The sequence below is a fragment of the Portunus trituberculatus genome, chromosome 25 (genome assembly GCF_017591435.1).
Source record: "Portunus trituberculatus isolate SZX2019 chromosome 25, ASM1759143v1, whole genome shotgun sequence".
NCBI lineage: Eukaryota > Metazoa > Arthropoda > Malacostraca > Decapoda > Portunidae > Portunus > Portunus trituberculatus.
In genome coordinates, this window is record NC_059279.1 from 14,761,941 (window position 1) to 14,771,940 (window position 10,000).

General features: G+C 37.4%; 1 protein-coding gene across 7 annotated transcripts in view; it reads right to left on the reverse strand.

Annotated features, from left to right (window-relative positions):
• LOC123508832 (serine proteinase stubble-like) overlaps positions 1 to 10,000 on the reverse strand; it is a 129,422-nt gene that overhangs the window by 19,620 nt on the left and 99,802 nt on the right. The gene's annotated exons all lie outside the window — the stretch shown is intronic.

Genomic DNA, 10,000 nt, shown 5'->3' on the forward strand with positions numbered 1-10,000 from the left:
CAACATGTAGTTTTGATAGTCTGATATCCACACACATACACACACACACACACACACACACACACACACACACACACACACACACACACACACGCATGGAGGCACGCACACACACAAGGAAGACAGGTGATACAGGTTAGGTTTGAGTGGTGATGATAAATTAGTAGGTTTCGTGTCGTCAACAGGTGAGTCTTCTCTTGCTTTGCTTTTACCTGAGCTTTGCGGCGACAGGTGTACATGTGATTAACAGACATGATGAGAAGGAAAGGTAGAGGTAGGGAAAGTATGGTCTAATACTGTTACTACTACTACTACTACTACTACTACTACTACTACTACTACTACTACTACTACTAATAATAATAATAATAATAATAATAATAATAATAATAATGAAAAGAAAATGTTAGAGACAAATTTTCATTTTTTTTCTTACATTATTAATTTGGAGTGGTAATGAAGAGTAAATTGGTCTAATCTCTCTCTCTCTCTCTCTCTCTCTCTCTCTCTCTCTCTCTCTCTCTCTCTCAATCAACTTCACCAGTCATTCACCTCTATGTAACAAGACACACACACATACATCAAGTACATGCGCGTTCAAATCAAAACACTCCTTCATAAACAAACATCGCAAAACCCTGAGCGTGTGGACGGAAGGCGCAGAGAGGAACAAAAAAAGACCAAGTTAGTGACGGGCGCCAAAACGGTACAGGTATTGAACGGCGCTCGCTGGCAGGGCGTGGACAGGTGAAACGGAAACAGGTGAGACATAATTCACAAACAGCTAAACCAGGAAGGGAAGGAATAAAGGAGGGCAAGAGGGAAGGAAGAGAAGGAGGAAAGATAGAAGGAAAGTAAAAAGGAGTAGTGTATAAGGAAGAGGATGGAAAAGGAAAGAAAAGAAAAAGATACAGAGTTTGAAATTAAATGAAATGAGAAATGGAAAATGTAAAAGCAAGAATCATGAAAAAAAGAATGAAGAAGGAAGAGAAGAAGGAAAGATAGAGTGTGAGAAGTAAGATTCAATGATAAAACAGGAAAAAAGTAAAGACGGTAAATAAAAAGGGAAGTGTATAAAGAAGGAAGAAGATGAAGGAAGAGGAAGTGATGAAGTATAAGGAAAAGAGTGAATGAAGGCCGGAGAGACGGAGAGAAGGATAGAAAGAAAGAAGGAAGGAAGGAAGGAGGGAAGGAACGAACGACACTTGTATGAAATAGTAGGAAAATAAGAAAACTTTATAAAGAAGGAAGAAGAGAGAATTGTGTAATAAAGGAAGGAAGGATAGAGAGAAAGGAGGAGTTAGAGAATAAAAAAAGAAAGTAAGGAAGAAAAAGAAAATAGAGATAAGAATAAATAAAGGAGGAGGATAAAGAAGCGAAAGATAAAATGTGGAAGGAATGTAAATAATAAACAGAGAAGGAACCAAAGAAGAAAAATAGAAACAGAGAGAAAGAAAAAGAGAGAAATAAAAAAAAATAGAGAGAAAGGAGGAAAGGAGATGCACGTGAGAATAATATATAACACTTAGTATGACGACCACCACCACCACCACCACCACCCCCACCACCACCGCCGTTACTTCTATTGTTACGTCAGCGAAGTTAACGGAGCATCACGACAGTTCGAGAGAGAGAGAGAGAGAGAGAGAGAGAGAGAGAGAGAGAGAGAGAGAGAGAGAGAGGGTGTGTGTATGGGTGTATTGTGTCATTGTGGGCGGCTCATGATTACATTGGGTAGAGAGAGGAAGGGGAGAGAGGGGAGAGGAGGAGAGGGAGATGGGGAAATGAGAGTGGTGAGAGCGAGAAGTGAGGGGCGGGTTTGTTTATGTTAACGTAATTTCAGTCTAGTAAACAAACGTAAAGAGAGGTAGTTCTCTCTCTCTCTCTCTCTCTCTCTCTCTCTCTCTCTCCTCATAGCTTAGTAATAATCACATTTGAATAATCTAAGAAGGTAATAAGAAGGAAGGAAAGCTGGAGGAGGAGGAGGAGGAGGAGGAGGAGGAGGAGGAGGAGGAGGAGGTGGAGGAGGAGGAGGAGGAGGAGGAGGGGAATGATCTTTTTATTCTCAGGAGTCTCCTCAAATCATAGTATTCTACATTCTCGTAAATATACAAGTTCTTTTATCTTCCTTTTTTTTTTTTGTTGGTTTCTCAAGATTTGTGTACGATGGGCAGCTCAGACTGACGTTTCCTAATGTAGATTCCGGTGCTGTTTTGTATGCGAGTGTATGTGGTGATGTTGTTGTTGTTGTTGTTGTTGATGATGATGAAGCAGTGTGGTGATTCAAGATGTTTTTTTTTGCGAGTGTATGTGTTGTTGTTGTTGTTGTTGTTGTTGTTGTTGATGATGAAGCTGTGTGGTGATTCAAGATGTTTTTTTTTGCGAGTGTATGTGTTGTTGTTGTTGTTGTTGTTGTTGATTATGCTGTGTTGTGATTCAAGATGTTTTTGCAAAGATTAGACACATTTATGGACGAGAATGGTGCGTAAAAATGGGTTAGGGTAGTTTAGGTTAGGTTACAGTTAGCTTAGGCTAGATTAGGTTAGGTTAGATCATGTTAGGTTAGGTTAGGTATGATTAGGTTAAGTTTCATAAGGTTAGATTAAGGTTAGGTTAGGATGCGTACGGAAACTGCCACTACCACGTCTTCACTTAATAATTTCTTGTAATTTCTCTTGTATTTTTTTTTAATGTACTTACTAATGGATATATATGTCTTGTGTATCTCTTTTTCATGTTTCTTAATTGCTATATACATTTCTTAAAGGTCATTATTTTTCCCTCTCGTGTTGTTGGTAAAAGTAAAATTCGAGAGGACTTTTTCCAGTATAGTTATTCTAAAAGGTGTCCGAATATCATCTTTTTATCAAACTGTTATTTCATGCAACGAATTATTTTTTGTACTGCCACACACAATTTACTGTCCATCTTAACCCTTTGAATGCTATTTAGTACATCTTTCCTCAATAACTAATAATTCTGAGACGTCTTCTATATTCTTTACTAGTAGATGGTTATAAAAATTCAACACATTACTTCTGGTGCCGTTTGTTGTTTCGTGTCGCAGTGAAAAAGATCGTCAATTTGAAAGCTATTCCTAATGACTACTAAAACACGTCATGCGTTTTGTATACTCTTCTTCTTCTACTACACGTCACTTATTTTTGCTTGCTTCTCCTCCAAACATCAACCTAATTTAACCTAACCTAACCTCCTTCAACTCTTCCGTAACGTAATACTACAAAATATATTCCTCTACTACTCCCTGGCACACGTAGCGATGAGGAATCAGAATCCTTATCAAAGTACGTATCCCTAAATTTGATAAGCGCCTGGAATCCTTAGAATGCTCATAGGCAATTTTTTCCCACCGAGTTCCACCGAAAGTTTAGATAATTAGTTTTTATTTCAGGGTTTCATAATTTTTCAGACGCTTTTTCTAATTACCTTGCATCGCATTTTTAAAGCTTTAGATTGGCTTCTCAGTTTTTCTTTTCATGGAGACACAACATGGCAGCTTCATTTTACCAGAAGCTTAAAAATGTAATTAGTTAAAGATAAAACATTAGGTAACTAGTGAATATATATAGACAGAGACATTGGCTTTAAGATGAGTAATATTTGAAACTGTGAGAAAGATATTTGTCAGATACACTAAGAAAAAGAAGAAGAAGAAGAAGAAGAAGAAGAAGAAAAAGAAGAAGAGGATAAAGAAGAATAAGAATAATAATAATAATAATAAGAAGAAGAAGAAGGAGGAGGAGGAGGAGGAGGAGGAGGAGGAGGAGGAGGAGGAGGAGGAGGAGGAGGAGGAGGAGGAGGAGGAGGAGGAGGAGGAGGAGGAGGAGGAGGACAACAACAACAACAACAACAACAAAACAACAACAACAACAACAACAACAACAACAACAAAAAGAACAAGAACAAGAAAAGAACAAGAGTAAGAAGGAGATGGAGGAGAAAGATAATGAGGAGGAAGAGAAAAACAAGAAACAAAAGGAGTTGAAGGAGGAGGAAGGGGGAAGAGCTAGAAGAAACAGAAGAAAAAAAAATAAAAAAAGAACGTGATCAAGAGAAAGAAAGAAGGAAATAAACAAAAGTCGATAAAAAACATCAATATAACAACAACAACAACAACAACAACAACAACTACTACTACTACTACTACTACTACTACTACTACTTCTACTACTACTACTACTATTACTACTACTACGATTATTACAACAATAACAACAACATCAACAACAATAACTACTACTACTACTACTACTACTACTACTAACAACAACAACAACAACAACAACAACAACAACAACAAAACCCTTTAATTCATTCCACACTGTCTCTCCTTGCTCTCCCAAACACAACACTCCTTCCCTGCCTTCCTAAACACAACATATTATTTCGGGATCTAATTTGGTGATTTCACGGCGCCCGGCTTCAGATCTGTGGGAGAGAGCATTGCATGTACTTAATCCCAGAGTAGCGCCCTTGCTCACCCTTCCCCGCTGTGAGGAGGTGAAGGGAGCGGGCTGAAAGGGAGGATTTTGTAATGAAAGTGTGGTGGTGGTTGTGGTGGTAGTGGTAATTGCTACATTTTCCTTTTCTTCTTTTTTTTTTCGTCATTATTCATCAGCGCCAGTCTTGTCATCATTATCATCATCATCGTCATCAGTATCGTCATTTCTTCTTCTGTCTTTATATTTCGTTCTTTCGTTTTGTTTTTCTCTTTTCTTTATTAAATTTTTCTTATCTTTCTTTTTCCTTTCTTTTTCTTTCCTCTTTCTTCGTTTTTTCCTTTCCTTTCCTTTCTTCATCATCTTCATCTTTATCATCCTCTTTTCTTTTTTTCTTTTTTCTTTTCTTCTTTCTTCCTCCTCCTCCTCCTCCTCCTTCTTCTTCTTCTTCTTCTTCTTCTTCTTCTTCTTCTTTTCTTCTTCTTCTCCCACTTTTCCCTCATTTCCTTATCAGAGATCTAACGCGTCATATCTTTTCTCTTTCACTTCTTTCTCCACTTAGATATTCCTTCGCTTCCATCCACAACCACCACCACCACCGCCGCCGCCCTCATTCCCACATTCTCCTACATTCTTAACGACACCGTAACAATAACAGTAACCAACCCTACTGTACTTCTCACTTTCACTTCATCCGTCTTCCTTATAATAATCCATCTCGCCCTTGTTTTCCCATCTCCTTTCCTTTCACTTCACCGCGACCCACTTAAATTCCACTCCTTCTCTTCTCTCCTCTACCCTTGTTTATTTATTATTAGATGTCCTGTTTTCACCTAGTTTTTTTTTTCATAAGGTTAAGATATTATTTTCCTCCACTAGAACTTGTTAGACTATTACTTAATTATTAACACATTATTAAAAATTTTAGTTACTTTCATTATCAGAGTTATTTTTTTTCATAAGCCACAGATGTTATTTAGTTGAGTTCTCTTGATGTTGATTCTTCTCCACTAAAACTCGTTAAACTATTACTTAAATTATTAACACATCATTGAAAAATTTAGTAACGTGCATTAAGTCTTGCTAGATTACAAACACATTTACGAAAACTTCGTTAAAAACACAAACAGTTACACTTCAGTCTATTAAACCTTCAATAGTGTCATGAAAACTTGCACTGCAGCAGGTTTACATACCACTAGAATTATGAAAACACTTAAGAAGTCAGTAAAATACACGTGAAAGTATTGAACTAACACTAAAATTATGAAAAATACTTAAGAAATTTCACCACAACCTGTTATATTACCACAAAACTCATGAAAAACACACCTGAGCACACCAAAACGTTACCTCCTCACATCCCCGCCTTTTCCCCCTTCCCCCCACACACACAAAAAAAAAAAAAAGAAATAGCATATTCAGCTTTTACTAGAATTATAGAACCACAATTGAAACCCACAAAGATATCAACTCAAAAAAAAAAAAAAAACTCCAAGAAACTTCAACTGAACTAAAACCCTAGCAACTTCCACTACAACCTCTTAAAACTAGACGAGGAAAGACACTGAGGCATCTGAGAACACTGTAACTGTATGTCTCCGCTGCCCAAATCCACCACGACAGCCCGCCAGGAGCCAGCTGCGCCTCGCCTCTAATTGCACTGACCTGAATCTCGTCCTAATGTTGTTTTTCTGAGCCGTCATCTGACATTAGCTCCACAAGATACAATGGTCTCACTCCCGCACCTTCACTCTCACTCCTTACTCTCTCCCTTTACGATCCACCTGCACTTCCCTGGCCCACACTCTCCTACCACATCCTCTCCCTTTCGTTAATAGTCTCTGTAAGTTCTGTAGTTCTCTTCTTCTTCTCCCTCCTCTTTCTCTTTCCTACCCACTACTTCTCTGAGTGTATCGCTCCTTTCTGCTCATATAATCACCTCCTCCTCCTCCTCCTCCTCCTCCTCCTCCTCCTCCTCCTCCTCCTCCTCCTCCTCCTCCTCCTCCTCCTCCTCCTCCTCCTCCTCCTCTCTCTCTCTCTCTCTCTCTCTCTCTCTCTCTCTCTCTCTCTCTCTCTCTCTCTCTCTTTCTGTGTGTGTGTGTATATGTGTCTCTCTCTCTCTCTCTTTCCCTCTCTCTCTCTCTCACTTCCGCACACCTGGTCTGTCTACCTGCAATTGCTTAGCTTTACAGTGTGATGCAACGCTCTCTTGTTGCTACTTAACGCCACTTGTTGTCTTATTTGTATTTTTTTTTCCATTCTCTTACAGCTACGCGCCACGATGTATTAACGAGAGAAGAAAATTTGTGATGCATAATTCCGTTTTCATTTTTTTCCCGTTTTCTTTAGGTATAGACTCAAAACGTATGAATATTTTCGCTCCTCCTCCTCCTCCTCTTCCTCTTCCTCTCTTGCGGTTCAGTTTCTTTAATGTTACGGGAGCTTTTTTTTTTTCTTCTTTTATTCGAGAGAGAAAACGCGCGGAGGGAAACATCCTAAATTTGTGCACTGGGTTCCTCTGCACCAGTGGTTTTGTGGCCTTGTGGGGATCTACACACACACACACACACACACACACACACACACACACACACACACACACACACACACACGTTACCTCAGTCACCACGCAATACTCTCGATACACTTCCCGTTCAATACACCTTTATTTCAACACCTATACACGTGCTTACACACTTCACATCGCAGCGCCACGCCTTCCCCCGTCAGTTCAAAACATCACGAAGGTCTCAACTAGTTCCGCTTGTAATTAAGAGTGTGTGTACAGTGGCGGGGAGTGAGGTGACGTAATTAAAATGTGTATTGTTTCCCTCTCTGATTCACGATACATATTGCTTAAGTTTTGAGTGAGTTGTTTTGAAATTAACCCCTTCAGTACCATGACGCGTTTCCATATTCATTCTACTTACTATTTGGTGATTTTACACAGCTTCAGAAACTTATGTGGGGGTTAAAATAGTGAAGACTCTGGCCATTAATCTTCTGACCTCTATATACCTTTGCTAATGTCAATAAAATGGTCTAATCCTGCACAAAACTCAAGGTAAAAAATGTGTCCCAGTATAGAAGGGGTTAGTGGTGATTTTTTGTGACTGGTTTTGTACGTAGATAAAGTGGAAAAGAGATAAAAATACTAAGGAGGTTAAGTTCAGGTTATGTTAGGATATATAGAACGTAGATAAAAGAAAGAATGAGAAAAATGAAGATGAGTCAAATGCACAAGTTTAAAATAAATGAAAAAGGTAAACAAAAGAGGTAAAGGGAGAAAGACGCAAGAGAAAAAGGATGAAGGAAAAGACACTAACATTAATACAAAAAGTAGGTCCCACGATACACCAAATGCACTAATTTCAAAACAAAGGAAAAATAAAGAGAAAAAGTTAAAGGGGAGAGAGAAAAAATCTAAAATGAAACTAAAAGGAAAACAATGTACTGGGATAAGGACGGTAACATTATCAGAAAAAAATAGAAAAAAAGATAATAGCAAATACTTGTAAAAAGATGGAAAAAAGTAATAACAGAGAGAGAGAGAGAGAGAGAGAGAGAGAGAGAGAGAGAGAGAGAGAGAGAGAGAGAGAGAGAGAGAGAGAGAGAGAGAGAGAGAGAGAGAGAGAGAGAGAGAAACTATATATCAAATCAGAAAATGTTAAAGAAAAGTCGTCAATAAGAGTAAAATAATCAATATATATATGTATTTGTATGTAGAGTAAAAGTATGGAAAGATATACACGCAATCGTATGTATATAAAATAAATTGTAAGGTAAAAATTGTGTTCTGTCATTGTTATGCAAGTTTACGTTTGTTTTGAAGGTCGCAGTGAATGTCCAAATTTTTACCTTCTTGAGTTAAGAGGAGAAAAAAAATCAGAAAGTGCAAGTAACGTTTAAACAAAAGGAAAATTTAAGATGAAATATGGAAATAAGTCATAAAAGCGAATGAGGGATATAAACCTAACCGCAAATAGTATAGAACGAATAAGAAACAAGCAAAGAATAAACGAGGAGAACGAGGAGAATATGTAAGAGAACAAATGAGAATAGATAAAGAATTCGTGAGTAGAGGATAAATATGCATAAGAGAGAAGAGAAAGCGCTAGGAATAAAGAAAAATAAAGATAAAAGAAGGAAAAAAAAATGTTGGAACGGGTAATGAGAAAGATAAAATAAAAGCAACCAACAAAGAAAGTAGATAAAGAAATAAAAAAAATAAGCAAGAAATGATGGAAATAAAAAAAACAAAACAAGACAGAATAAAGAAACGGAAATACTATACGAAATATATAAACTAATGGAGACAAAACTGCAGGAAACAAAGGAAAGAGAAAAAAAAAAAACACACACACACACAGGAAATTAGAGCAAAAGGAGAGGAGATAATGAAGGAAGTGGTGAGTAAATAAGACAAGTAATAAAAAAAAGACAAGAGGAACATGAGGAAATCGAGAATAAACAATGGATAAATAAGAAGAAATAAGAGAATCAAGAAAATGACGAAAGGTGACATGAAAATAAATGAAAAAAGAGAAAAAGAGATGAACAACCAAAATAGAATAGGAGAAAAATGAAAAAAAAAAAAAATAGACAATGGGTGATGATAAAAAAAGGGAAATAAAGAAAAGAGGAAAAGTTTAGCAATGTAAAAATCTGCACGAAAAAGATTGAAAAAAAAGGAACACAAAATAACAAACAAGATACAAAAAGAAGAAGAAATAAAAAAAAAGAAAAAAAAACACACAAAAGAAATACAATAAAAGAAAAATACAGAAAAAAGAAAAATACAAAAAAAGAAAAAAATATACACAAAAAAGAAGAAAATACATGAAAAAAAGAAAAATACAAAAAAGAAAATACAAAAAAGAAAAAAAATATACAAAAAAACAAGAAAAAAAACAAAAACAAGAAGAAACACAGGACAAGAGGAAAAGCGAAAAGAAAACACAAGACAATCAAGAAAAAGCGACATAGAAATGAACTGAAGTGAAGCAGCGGTAGGAATGGAGGCCACACACACACACACACACACACACACACACACACACACACACACACACACACACACACACACACACACACACAGAGACGCACACAACCTTGACTACACTGCTGCAGGAGACGCTATTTTTCCGTCAGACCAAAGGCGTTAAACAGATGGGTGGCCTTCAGGAAGCGGGCGTGTCTTATACTACTGACGGTGTCCTTGAAGAGCCCCGCGTCGACACCTTTTGAGACTGTGTACGTCGGGAAGGTAGTCGGCCTAAAAAGACTGTTTTTAGTTCACTTCCCTATACAGTTGCGTGTGTGTGCGTGAGTGCGTTAATGCGTCTTTACAATGCGCCTCTCTTGGGATGTCACGTACGGGGTTTCCTGTGGGCGGTTAAGAAGGCAAGAGTCACGTTTTTTACTCTCAGTTCTCTATTCAAGATGCGAAAGGTAGATTAACGTTTTCCTTGGTTAAATTTGGTACTTTTCTCTTTTTTCACTTTCTTTCATTACAATGCCTTCCTGTGAGGGTTCAA